Source organism: Callorhinus ursinus, unplaced genomic scaffold (genome assembly GCF_003265705.2).
Source record: "Callorhinus ursinus isolate GAN/ISIS: 27379988/994484 unplaced genomic scaffold, GSC_fseal_2.0 scaffold7, whole genome shotgun sequence".
Classification (NCBI taxonomy): Eukaryota; Metazoa; Chordata; class Mammalia; order Carnivora; family Otariidae; genus Callorhinus; species Callorhinus ursinus.
Window position 1 is genome coordinate 64,278,012 of NW_027397069.1, and position 14,058 is coordinate 64,292,069.

The 14,058-nt window shown below is 44.2% G+C and overlaps 2 long non-coding RNA genes across 3 annotated transcripts in view; both read right to left on the reverse strand.

The window, feature by feature from the left end:
* LOC112826885 (uncharacterized) overlaps positions 1–14,058 on the reverse strand; it is a 71,032-nt gene that overhangs the window by 39,550 nt on the left and 17,424 nt on the right. For both annotated transcript variants that reach the window (XR_012378824.1, XR_003209075.2), the window contains exon 2: positions 8,905–9,022. This is a non-coding gene — a long non-coding RNA (uncharacterized lncRNA). The remainder of the gene's footprint in view (positions 1–8,904; positions 9,023–14,058) is intronic.
* On the reverse strand, positions 1,457–2,053 carry LOC141373125 (uncharacterized). The gene is made up of 2 exons (XR_012378823.1): positions 1,956–2,053; positions 1,457–1,811 (listed from the first exon to the last, which is right to left on the reverse strand). It is a non-coding gene; the product is annotated as an uncharacterized lncRNA (long non-coding RNA).

The following is a 14,058-nucleotide window of genomic DNA, read 5'->3' on the forward strand; positions in this document are numbered from 1 at the left end:
CTGACTTCACTGTCTCGGAGGAGAGAGCAGGCTTGAGTGACCACCTTCTGCAAGAACTTGCTTCCCTCCCTCCCCCCCCCCCCCACCGCCATGCCTCTTCCTCTGCTGCTCCTTCTCTTCCTCCGTGAAGCCTTCCGGCTGGCCCCAGATACCGTTACTCTCTCCCTCCTCTCGTCTCCCAGAGCACTTTCAGAAACTTCCATTATAAGATAGCATTTCGTGTGTTCCAAGAGTTGGTGTCCTCACTCTGCTCCCCAGCCAGACTCTGAGATCCAGGTGGGAAGGACTGAGTCAGTGGCACCTTCAAACCTCACGGAGCCCAACACCTCACCTGGCACATTCAAGCTGCTCAGTAGTAAGGTCTGACCATGAAGATGGAGGTGAATGCCTGAGTCACCGTCCTTCTCTCTCCCTTTCTCCTGAATCCCAGGCTGCCTCCCCATCCCCACACCTTCCTCGTTAGACTCTGAAAACAGGAGCTTAATGAGCATGGCGCTCCTATGAGGTAATCTAAGCCCTCATTCCTGCTCATTCTCTGTCCAACCTTGGCGGTGACCCTGACCCACAGGAGGTTTTAGAAATTATTGCACAGTTAACAATACTATATTATGTGCTTGACATTTACTAAGAGAGTAGATCTTAATTGCTCTCACCAAAAAAAAGGTAACTACGTGAAGTGATGGATGTGTTAGTTTGATTGTGGTAAACACTTCACAAGTATGCGAATATCAAAACATCACACTGCACACCTTAAATATATACAATTTCTATTTGTCAATTATGTCTCCATAAAGCTGAAAAAAGGAATTATTTGTCCAGATGATGAGAAAAATAATTATCCTCAGGCTCTCTCCTGTTCTGAATGTTTCTACACTTAAAGATACAGCTCTAGACCCTTCAGAAAGCTCTTTGAAATTCAAATCTAGGGTCTCTGGAAGGTTCATTGGAAAGCGAACTCTGGGGTGAATGGGCTCTCACTGCAGAGGACAGCAACTGCTTTGCATAAGGGCTCACTCAAGGAAAACTGGAATACTTAAGAGCTGTATTTTTCCTCTATTGGTGGGAGGTGCATATTTATAGGACTTAGATTTAACTGCTTTATTGATTAGAAGCATATCCAGGAAGGAATTGCTACTGTTTTTCTGCTACACCTACCTACAAATGTTAGTATCTGGGCTAATTTGAAGGATGACACTATAGGCTTAGCTTTTCCACTCTCCTGTCAGTTCTTTCTGAACCCTGAGAGCAGGCAGCTCAGCCCTGGCGTCAGGGTGCTCAGCCCTGCTGCAGACACTTTCCCAGTCCCAGCCAGCCTCCAGGGGTATCTGAAAACCCAACTGCCCTGGGCTCTCTAGTCCACTGCTACTCACTCTTTAGATACTAGTAGTTAGAGGCTCCAGGATTCTTTTTTTTATTTTTTTTAAAGATGTATTTATTTATTTGAGAGAGAGAGAGAGAGAGAGAGAGAGAGCATGAGTGGGGGGAGGGGCAGAGGGAGAGGGAGAAGCAGACTGCCTGCTGAACACGGGGCTCTATCCCAGGACACTGAGATCATGACCTGAACAGAAGGCAGACGCTTAACCGACTGAGCCACCCAGGGGCCCCCTGAGACTCCAGAATTCTGCTCACAGCAAAATCCTGCAGTTATGTGGCAGTTTTTAAAGAGCACAATGAATTAGAAACCCGTTGTTGAAGAGATGTTCACAGATAGGAAGAGAAGCTGGTACAGCCATTTCAGTTGTGTTCTAATTCTTGCCAGGGAATGCCTCCTTCATCAGTATCCTCTTATCCTCTGCTGTTGTTGGGCATTGCTGAGAGAGAGAGAGAGAGAGAGAGAGGGAGAGAGATGGTGGGGGCAGTGGGTGGGAGGTGGAGACGGGGAGGAAACATGATAAACCCTTGCTCTAGTTTTGGTTTGCAAAGAAAGAGGCCACTTTTGTGGCGCTTAACTTTACCATTAGTTTTGGTGATAATCAAGTTGTAAACATCCCAAAAGACCGAGTCAGTGTTCATCTCCTCCTCGCATGTACACACACACACACACACACACACGACTACTCTCTTCACTGGAAGAGAGTAATGACAAGGGATCTTTCAAAGGTCTCTGCTCTTATTTATATTTCCAGAAACTTTTTTTTTAAAGAGGTATAAGAGGCACTGTTGAGAAGCAAATCATTTGTCAAGCGAGCCCTTGAAGTTAGGCAATGATTACACTGTGCACACATTGCACAAGGACACATCCTGTGTTGCTGCCCTGGCACCAGTGAGCCCCGGCATTGAAAAAGGCTTTGTGGGGAAGACAAGAGGCAGAGGGGAAAGAAGGAAGAAGGTTGTTCCCTTACTGGGAGGAATAGTCTTTAATTAAAGCCTCATCTGGCTATTGAGTTGGGACTGTGGGACCCTGAGTGCTTTTTGCTTAGTGCCTGGTGTTCCTCTCTTGTACTACTGGGCAGTGTTAAGTACCAGGCTGATCCTTGACCGCTGCCCTCACCTAATGGTCACACTCTTATTTGTGCAATAAAATGTGCACTAAATACAACCACAAAAAATTTTTAAAAAATAAATACAACATATAGTCTGACATTCTTCTGTTTCCCCACCAGTTCCATTATCAGGATTGTCTAGAAGGCTTAGACTTTTTTTAAAGATTTTATTTTTATTTATTTGAGAGACAGAGAGAGAGCACAAGCAGGGGGAGCAGCAGAGGGAGAAGCACACTCCCCACTGAGCAGGGAAGCCCGATGCGGGGCTTGATCCCGGGACCCCGGGATCATGGCTTGAGCCGAAGGCAGACGTTTAACCATCTGAGCCACCCAGGTGCCCCTGGAAGGCTTCAACTTCTGCTCCTACCTTTGGCTCTGCCCCCAGAGACCCCAGTCAGCTCTAGCCTGCCCGTAACCAGCCAGGAGCATAGAAGAGAGCAGGGCTGAGCTGGCCCCGTCCTGGGATCAGATGTTAACAGGTGTCCCCTGCTTCCCAGAGACCAGCCTGTCAGGTCCGGGAAGTAAGTTTAAAGCCCCTGCCCCTCTTCCCTTCCTTGTAATTCTTAGCCCTCCTAGTCCTCTGTCTGTGGTAAGTCCTCATAAATATTTCAGCAAGCTGCTGATAGAGGAGCAGAACTCTTGCTCTGTACACAGTCGGCTCCAAAAATTCTTGAAAGAGAAGATAAATCAAGTCATTCCCATAGCCCTTCATCAGCCGCAAACATGACTAATTAGCTCATGAGTCAGACCCAGGCAAAGGTGACAGCACTTCAATTTGGGTCGGAAATGTTCTCACAAACAAGGGCAGATGGACACGGTCTGCCGGCTTTGATGCCACAGCATCTATGCCCCCGAGCTGTGACTTCCTGTCATTGGTCAAAGTCACAGGTGATTGGAGTTCTATGTCCAGGAAACGGTTGCAACCGTGAATCAACAGTTCCGCAAAGGAATTACAGAAAGAGTCAGGTTGCCAGTAAAACCCTTTCCTGAGATTTCAAGTGACAAAGGAAAATGGGAGGAACCTGCAGGCATGTTTGTCAACAAGCAGAGTTACGTGAACAGGACTAACCCTGCTGCACCGGGAGGTCTGATGGAAGTTTGGCAGGAAGGGAGGTGTCATGTCAATGAAGATGAGGGTGAAGATGATAAAAGGGGAGAGGAGAGATACAGATAGAGATGCTAGATGCAGACAGACACACATGGCAGGGCCTGGAGGATTAGTCATATTGAAAATAAGAGCAGGCTAAAATAAAATCAAATAAATAAAATAAAAACAGGATATAGAGAAACCTATGAAACAGAGAAAAGGAAAATCAAGGGGATAATTTCATCAAATCCAAGACCATCACTTTCTTCCAAAGCTAAAAGGAAAGTCATCTCCTCCAGGAAGCCCTCGTCTGTTGATTTGTCTCTACCTGATCCTCCACTAGCCACTGGCTCGTAAGAGACCGAGCATCTATGATGCACAACGGCTACCAGGTCAAGCCAGATCTAACGTTCTCCAAGAAGCTTACGAGTTAGGGAGTGAAGACAAATTCACAAATAACTTTTTTGGAAGATCATAAGTGACAGAGGCATGCGAGTGGTCCACACAAGGGACACAAATCCCAGAAATGCAGAGTGGGAGAGGCTGCTCCCCTGGGAAATCAGACTTCTGCATGCATCAGGCTAGTCTGCGTCTGCCCAGCCTTGTCATGTGCTCCTTCATGTCTTGGGGCCCGGCACATTCTGTGTGCCTTTGGTTTGTCCCCTTAGCTGGGTGCTGTAGCCAAGTAAAAGCAGCTCCCACGTTTGCTAGACCTCTCCTACACTCCTTTGGGGCCCAGGGGTGTCCGGCACTGGTCGGTTCTCTGGAACTGCTTGCTGAAAACAAAATTTTCTCTCCTATGTAATCAAACTAGCAGAAACATAAGACATAGCAGATCACCTGAGAATAACTGCAGTATTTGAAATATGTTTTCAGGATTTTCCCATTGTTTGGTTCTTAGCAGACAAAGGCCTTTATGAAAGGAATGATTTCTTCCCCCAGCAGGCCAAATGATGCTTTCGGTGAATCATTTCTTTATTTCGGTTTTAGATTGCATCTCACAAAATCACCTCAGGGGCAAATCTCTCCAAATGAAACCATTAATAAGAACTGATAACACCACAGCAGCTTTTCAAGACTACCTCTGGAGGTCAAGCACATCACAAGCCGAAGCTCCAAGTCCACTTGTAAATCTGCAACGGAAGTTCTTGGGGACTCACACTAACCCCCCCACCCCACCCCCCACCCCACCCCCTCTCTGGCTGGCCCCCTGAGTGCTACTTTGAAGAGACCAGTCCTGGAAACAAACATAAGAAGTCGTGAACCTGGACAGAAGGGAAATAGGCAGCTTGGGACAAGTTTCTTCAGAGAAAAGGGCTCCTGCTGACCCACGGCTGAGTTGAGGCAAGTGTCCCTCCAGACCCCACAAGGGAGACAGGAGGGAGGGAGCAGTTTGCTCTCAGCCCCAGGCCGACTGCAGCATGACTGTCCCCAGCAAAGGCAGCCCAAGCTCACCTCTCTTGTCACCTGCCCCTGCGTGGGGGCCTGGATGGAGGCTCCGAAGAATGGGCGTGTTGCCAGCAGCCTATTTAACAGCTCATTACTGTTGTCTCTGGGCTCTCAGCATATCAGTTTGATTCCAAACAGAGCCCAAAACTCACCACTGATAGTTCTTTAATCTTTCTGATATTTCTAGAGGGGAGAGCACAAATTCACCCGGACAGTCTGGGGACTGACTTCAGAGACCAAGGCTCAGTTTTCTCTTTTCTCCTAACACACAGGGCCTGGTCCACTCAAACCTGCCCCTGGAGGGGAGCGGCCCCACCGGTTTGGCTAGGGCCTCGGATCTCCAAGTGTGGTTTCCAGACCAGCAGCATCAGCATGACCGGAAGCTTACTAAATATGCAGTCTCTCAGGTCCCACCCCAGACCTGTAGAATCAGATCCTGCCTTCTAGCAAGACCCCCAGATGATGCGCATGCACCTTGAGAAGCACTGCTCTAAACTAGTAAGTTCATTCCTCAGACTTTATGCCGGGGACGTGATGAGCCTCACAGGGCTGGCAGGTGCCCGTGTTCAGGTACCGCGGCTGTGCTCATAAAGACAAAACCTGGGAACAAACCCAACGTAGCAAAGCGATATTTACTGAGTGCCTACCATGTGACACTGAAGACAGGAGGACCAAAACAGAGAAAGTCCCAAAAATATGGTTGGTGTCATCAGATGGAACATTACTTAGCTGTTTTAAAAAAAAAAAAAAAAAAAAACCCTTTGGAAACAAATAGTCTGCTGGGAGAGTCTTATCCCTGCCTTCCAGGTTGGCTCACTGACTGTGATCCCCTCCAGGCAAACAGTTCATGAAGTCTGCTAGACTGGGGGGCGGGGGAGGGCAGGGAAGAGGGGACATTTCTCTTTGCTAAACAAAATAAGCAAACACGGAAGGGTCTCAGCCACTAGGGCCCCCTGGAACGGTGTGTGAAAGGAATCCAAATCCACTTGCAAGACTTGTGCTGCACAAACGTGACTGTTTGCTTTCACTTTTTCTCCCAGTGTGCCCATCCCCCGACCCCCCACCCCGGGGGCATCCTCCACTCCCTCCCTGGGGCGGCACGTGGCCCCATCAGTCTGATCCCCAGGGTGCTCACTGGGCAGATTTATGTCACCATAACCATTCTTTTTTCTTAAAAGGAAGACAGCTCAGATAAGCACGTGCGGTTTAAGCAAACATAACTTTATTCGGCTACAGCCATGAGAAGGGTAATAAACTCTGAAGAGTAGATCTTCCAGAGAATATAGCAATATTATCTCGCTAGCCCAGGGCTGGGTTTTACGGCTACTCCTAATAGTTGCCCAGAAATCATCGCTTTACTTAGTATTATCCAAAAAGAGCAAAGTCACTCAAGCAACACTTCTTATAACGGTAAAGCGGCTGGCTTTAGGAAAAGCACCCAGCGATACTGACCCCAAGCCGTTGGACCTGTGGTGCTTGGGCCCCCTTCTCCTCTCAGGGAACATGGCTGCTGGAAATCCAAGTGCAGCTGAATTTCTTCTTGTTGGGTCTTAGCTAATCCTCTTTCTTGATCACTCAACCCTCTCTGGCCTGCTCCAGCACTCCCAACCTCTTCACTCTCTCCCCAGTCTCTCCCATCCTTATTCAAGTCTCACTTATTGATTAATTCAACAACCAAGCCCCATACTGTGTGGGATGTGATGTCCTCAGATGAGCCAAGGGACTCACTTCTCATCTGGGAAGAAAGCCAGACTGCCTAGGTGTCCATGATGTCACCAATATTGGTAAGTCACATTTACTTTGTAATATTTAAATAAAAATGGCCGTGGTCCCCTTCTACTACTCTTCTTTGGCTCTAAATTTCAACACCTGCTGAATTCTCTCCCATCACTCCACCTGGTCCTGTCGCGCATATGAACTGGGCTTTGTCTGCATCCTCTGCCCCACCCTAGTTGCCACCTTGCCTGTGTCACTCCCCAGAGTCCCTCTGCCTGGCTTCCCCTCTGTGTCTGGCAGAAACACTTGATTCTCCCACTTTATCATGAGGAGTTCTTTCCCTGCCTATGTCTCTCTCCAGATCTTTCCTTATGAATATGAAAGCTCATTCCGTTGACTGCTAACCAAGAGCCATCCAGGAAAGGACTCCAGATTTGGGCAGCACAAATTACAGTCTTTTAATAGGATCAGATTCTCAGGCAGCTCCCTTCCCAGTTAGCTTCTCTAAGGTATTATATTTCATACTGTAGATGTATAACTATATTAAGAAAGAAGAAAAATCTCAAATCCATAACCTAAACTTCCACCTTAAAAACTGGAAAAAGGACAAACTAAACTGAAAGCAAGCAAAAGGAAAGAAATAATAAAGATCAGAGCAGAAATTAATGAACTAGAGGATAGAAAAATAATAAACAAAATCAGTGGAATCAAAACCTGGTTCTTTGGAAAGATCAACAAATATTTAGCCAGGCAACCAAGAAAATATTGCTAGAGTCAGAAGTATAAGAAGGGATTCCAATGCTAACCTTACAAAAATAAAAAAGAATGTAAAAGAATATTATGAACAGTTGTGTGCCCATAAGTTAGATAACTTAGATGGGATGGACAAATTCCTAGAAAGACACAAACTACTGAAATTGACTCAAAAAAAATAGAAATTCTGAATAGACCTTAAAATAAGTGAAGAGGTTGAATTAGTAATCACTGAACTACCCACAACAGGCTTAGATGGCATCACCATTGAACTCTTACCAAGCATTTAAAGATTTTATACCGATTCTTTACAACTCTTCCAGAAAACAGAAGGGGAGAGAACACTTCCAAACTCACATGTGTAGCCAGTATTACCCATATACCAAAACCAAAGAAAACTATATAGACTATTCTCTCTTATGAATATGGACACAAAATCCTCAATGAAATATCAACAAACCAAATTTAGCAACATGTAAATTTAGTTATACACTCTTAACCAAGTGGGATTTGTCCCAGGAATGAAGATTGATTTACTATCTAAAAATCAATTAATATACTAGACCAAATTAATAGAATAAAAAGCAAATGCTAGATGATCATCTCAATAAATGCATTTGACAAAATCCAACATGCTTTCATGATAAAAATAGTCAACAAATTAGGAATAGGAAGAATTAGGAACTTCCTCAACCCAATTTAAAAGCATCTACAAAAACCCTACAGATAACATTGTGCTTAATGGTAAAAGACCGGATAATTTCCACCTAAGATCAAGAATAAGACAAAGACATTCATTTTTGTCTCTCACCCTTTCTATTCAACATTATATGGGTGATTCTGGCCAGAGCAATTAGGCAAGCAAGACAGAAAAGAAGATCCAGGTAGGTAAGGAAAAACAAAAGCACTTGATGAGTGGTTACTTAGGGCTGGGGCTGGGGATAGAAAGGTGATAGCTAAGAGGTCAGGTTTCTTTTTTAAGCAAAGTTTGTACATATCTGTGAATAGGCTAGAAGTCATTGTATTGTGCCCATCAAATGGGTGGATTGTATGGGATGTGAATTATATCTCAGTAAAGCTATTCCAAAAAAATAGTGACCAGAGAAATGAGAGAACTAGAAGAGAGGATAAAAGTATAAAATTCAGAGAGGGTAATCAACATTAACTCGCCAGAGTCAAAGTCAGTAATAAAAGAGTTCCTTCGACTTGGTGATCATCAGGACAACTGTGACCTGCTCTCAGAGAAAACTTGTCCTCCTATTTTGCCAAAACCGGCTGCTCATCCTTTCCTCTCAATCACTTTCTTTCTGCTTTTTCATTGAAGTCATTCCAGAACTCTCTCCTCTACATCTTGTATCTTTAATCATATCATTCATACTTTTCATTCTTTCACTCAACAAATATTATAACACCTACCAGGTGCCAGGCACCCCTCTGGGCTCCAGGAAACTTCTGATAGTGGTTGTTGACAAGGACTATGTTATGTGGCCATTGCTAGCTGCAAGGGAGGCTGGGAATTATTTTCATTTTCCAGCTTCAATGATAGATGAAAGACAAAGGAGAAGAGGACAAATTAGTCTTGAATTAATCAACCTATTTTTCTTCCACACATTTACAAATAAAACTTTAAAACAAATTTGAATACAGGTCTGACAGCAAGAATTATTTTCATGGCTATTGGAGAGCCCAGATACCCTCCAGTGGTTCTCCACCATTTGATTAATTACTCAGGCCAAAAATTTAGAGCCACATTTTTAACTTCTGTCTTTTTACTCATGCCCTGCATAATCTTGCCCTGTGAAGCAAGATCTTCAAAATATATCTCTTCATCTTCACTGCCACCCCCCTACTCCATGCATCCACCATCTCTCATCTGGCCTGTTACAACAGCCTCTATTCCAAGCTCCCTGCTTTCACTCCTGCCTCTCACTGTATACTCTTCACAGCATAGCCAGACTGATCCTCTCAAAATGGATATGATCATGCTAATCCCTTCTGGAACAGGCTCGAACAGCTTCTCACTGCACTCAAAATTAAATTTAGTGAAGAATGGATGGCCTTTCCAATAAATGGTGCTGGGTCAAATGGCTACCCATATGTGTAAAATTGAAGCTCGATCCCTACCTCACATCATACAAGGAAATGAAGTCCAGGTGGACTGTAGACCTAAATGTGAAAGATAAAATAATAAAGTTGCAAAACAAAAGCATAACAGAAGATCTTTATTTGCTTTGAATAGGAAAAGATTTCTTAAACAAAACACAAAAAAACACAAATGATAAAAGAGCTACATTAAAATTAAGAACTTTTCCCCCCTAAAAGACACCATTAAGAGGATAAAAAGGCAAACCACAGAGTGAGAGAAGGTATTTGCTCTATAAATATCCAACCAAGGATTTGTGTCCAGAATATATAAAGAATGACAAAATTTTAAAAAAGACAGTCAAGGGCGCCTGGGTGGCTCAGTTGGTTAAGCGACTGCCTTCGGCTCAGGTCATGATCCTGGAGTCCCGGGATCGAGTCCCACATCGGGCTCCCTGCTCAGCGGGGAGTCTGCTTCTCCCTCTGACCCTCTTCCCTCTTGTGCTCTATATCTCTCATTCTCTCTCTCTCAAATAAATAAACAAAATCTTAAAAAATAAAAATAAATAAAAAATAAACATAAAAATGTTAAAAAAGACAGTCAATTAACAGAAAAAAATGGGCAAAAGATTTGAATAGTTACCTCTCAAAATAAGATATCCTAATGGCCCACAAATATATGAAAATGAAAATGTGCTTAAGGTCAGGAGTTATCAGGAAAATGCAAATTAAAATTACAATGGCACACCACTATATACACAACAGCATGGCTAAAACAAACAAGCAAAAAGACAAGCTATCCCAAGCATTGGCAAGAATATGAAGCAACTGGAACCCTCATCAAATGCTGGTGGGAGTAAAACATGACGCAGACACTTTGGAAAATTGACACTATCAACTGAAGTTAAACATACATTTATCCCATGAGCTGGCAATTTCATCTCTAGACTTATTCCAATAGAAATACATACATAAACACCAAAAGACACATGAATGCTAATAACAGCTGTATTTGAAATAGCCAAAAGCTGGAAACCACCCAAATGGATAAAGAAACGGTAGAACTTTCATACAGTAGAATATGATACAGCAACGAGAATAAGCAAACAATTACCACACCCAACATGGAAGAATCCCACAATATCCCACAATATTGAAGGAATGAAACCAGACATAAAAGAGTATATACTGCGTGACTTCACTTATATGAAGTTCAAAATCAGTGATTCTAGAAACCAGAAGGTGGAGGGAGGGGTGGCTGGGAAACAGCACGAGGACGGGGTGCTGCTCAAATTCTGTTTCTTAACCTTGAGTGCCGGTTACACAGGTATATTCAGTCTGTACACTTGGGATTTGTGTATGTTTCCGTGTGTTTGTTATGCTTCAGTTAATAGTTTTCCTTTTTTACAATCCCATATGCTAAAAAAAAAAAAAAGTCAAACTGCAAAAATCAAAATAAAACAGCATAAAATTTAAGTCCAAAAGTGTCCTCCAAGCCTTGCACGGTCTCACCAGGTTCTTTGGCCTTCCTTCACCTCCTGCAGCTCCCCCCTTGCTCACCAAGCCCAGCCCCTGCCTTCTGGCGTTGCTCAGACACACAAGACAAGCTCCCACCTCAGGGCCTCTGCACCTGCTCTTCTCTGTCCAGCATCTTCTTCCCAAAAGCTAACACATGCTCACTCCCTGATTTATTCAGAATTCTTACCAAATGCCATCTCTTCGGAGAGGTCTTTCTGACCACTCATCCTAAATAGACACACGTCCTCTCTGTGGTTACCTGCTTTCTCTTTCTTCCTCAGTCTGCTCTTATATTATTTTCCTGCCCCTGCCGTAATGTGACCTCCATGATGGCAGGAACCTTTTCTTTTTTCTTCACTGTCGTATCACCAGTGTCTAGAATAGGGTTTTGTTGAATAAATGAATGAACGAAACCCAAGGGTGAGGATAGTTTCTCACTTTGCATCTTTGCATCTCCTGTGCCTAGCATAACTCTTAGTCCACAGCAGATGCTCAATAAATGTTTAATTGCTTTGGAGTTGAAGTAAGAAACTACATTGCCAATCAACCCTTTGGTGGAAGACCACAAGGCCTTTTGCCAACAGTGTCTGTATGCTACCATTTCCATGCTGTGCTCTGAAAAACAATCTTAAGATTTGCAGTTATGCCATGGATCCCATTCTCACTTAAAAGACACAAAACGAACGATGAAAAGACAGATCAATGCAATGATCCAACACTACTGAAACTGATAATAGCTTAGACGGTTTCTTCAACTAATGGTATGCCAGTGCAGACTTCTTTGGGGACCTAACTGAACTTACCATTTACTCTCTGAAACTCTTCTATCTTATCTTACTACTTTTACTACAGTCCTTTCCTTCCACTCCTTCAGACTCAAACCTTTGTTGCTTCTCGCTGCTTTAACCTGGAGAATGGAAAACGCCTGGCTCGTTTGAGCACGCATTAGGGAAACTCCAGGGCCAGGCACCCATCTTCCGTAAGCCGTTGATGTTCACCCACTGCCCGGCACACAGTAGAAGCTTTGTAGGTGCGAGCTGGGGATGCTGGGCGCCCTCAGGGCCATGCCCTTCTTCCCACTTTGAGAGACCACAGTGTCCCAGTTCTCCTTAAGCTGGGACAGGAAAAATTGTTTACCGCATCCCTCATTTCAGAACTCTCTGAAAGAGCTCCTCCTAGTCAAGCAGAGTTAAATCTATGTTTCCACCGTGGCTTTTAAGACAAACACCTCTCCCCTCCTGCCATAATTTGGGCTCATTACCTACCAAGGATCGTAAAGGTGAAAGGCCTAGAGAAGGGAGAGGCGAGATGAAAAATTCAGAAATATTTCTATTTTTCTATTTGTCTTGGAGTTTTTAAATTTGAAAAAATATGAAATTTTTAGAATAAACAATAAAACATTTAGAGTAAAGCATTCTTTTTTATAGAGTAAAGGATTCTTACTCATATTTTCATGTCCTTTCTTTGATCCTTACATAGAAAATTTTCGCATGAAATTAATAGCAGATACTGCATCTGAATTAGAGTTCCGCCAAACATCCCTTACCAAGTTGCCCCTGGGAAAGCAAATGTTTGAGGATTTAAATGTATCTTTTGCTTCCATATACCAAGCAAAATAAGAATAAGAATTTATTAAGAAAGAAAAATAATCTGGCTAGCAGTTTTCAGAAAGGCTCTAAAGACCATGGGGAAGCATGAATAGCTCTCTATGGAGATTTTAGGGAAGAAAGGGATAATTTCTGGATGGGAATCATCGGGGAAGTCTCCGCATCACACCCGAGTCTGTGAGCTGGACAGATTTCCACAGGCAGAGCCGGACCAAGCATCAAAGGCCAAAGACACACCAGGAGCAAAGATGGCCTGGCCAGGAAGCACAGCATGCGTTTGGGGCCCCAAATTGTTGCCAGCACGTCCTTCCGGACGCAGTTGGTGTGAAATGCTGGCAGATGACAAGGCCGGGAAGGGAGACCATTTCGCCAAGCCCGCAGACTTGCCATGACTGAGAGCTCATCGGCCCTAAGGCAGCGTGGATTGCAAGACGCACAGCCGCTCTCTGTCCCCGTGCAGCCAACGACAACTGCTGGTTGTGAGATGCATCCTGATTTCAAAGATGCTAAAATACACCCTCTCCCCCCAAAACATGTCTTTAGAATCGATAAGAGAGAGCAGTAAGTGAGGAGATGGAAGCAGAGCAGTTGGATGAAGGAAGCACAAAGCATAATGTCAACGACACAAGTGGGATGGCCTTAGGACAGGACTTTACTCTGATGTTACATCTGGGCTTGAGCGAGGTTCTGAATATCTCAGGCAAAATGGCTGACTGTGCGCTTGACCCCTCCTCGGGCCCCCCTGTCCTAGGCTGGCAGGCGACTCACAAACACCCCTGCAGAGGAGGGAGAGAGGGCTCCGAGGAAGCATCGCCTACCATTTTCTCTTTTCTTGTGGGGTGTTCAGCTCCCTTGTTCCACTGGCCACAGCTTATGGAAATTGAGGTGGGCAAAGGGATGTTTTTTAATGATATGCTTCCTAAGGGAACCAGGGGAGCTTTTTACTCATTTGCATCCTTATGATAAAAAAGAACCTTAGAGTTCCAGCTTTGAAGCCCAGAGATATTTGATAATCATCCGTAGACAGAAAAGGGGAGCTGTGGACCTTAATTTCAGATGAGAAAATGTCCCTCCCGAGCCACCCCGTCACTTCAACACAGGCACGCACTCACACACTCACACATATGTACTCACATGTACACACACGCTCGCACGGGGAGAGGCTGAGACACTTGCAGGAGAAAAAAATAGATATTATTTTTGATCCCGAGATACTGGCCGTCACAAGACTTTCAGACATAATCTAGAAATGGTTGGCTTTCAATTTACTTTATGCAAGTTTCTGCTAGCTACACATTTGTCTACAGTGCATCAGAAGCAGCAAACGAAGGACTTACATGCATATTTTATTAGTAGATAATTA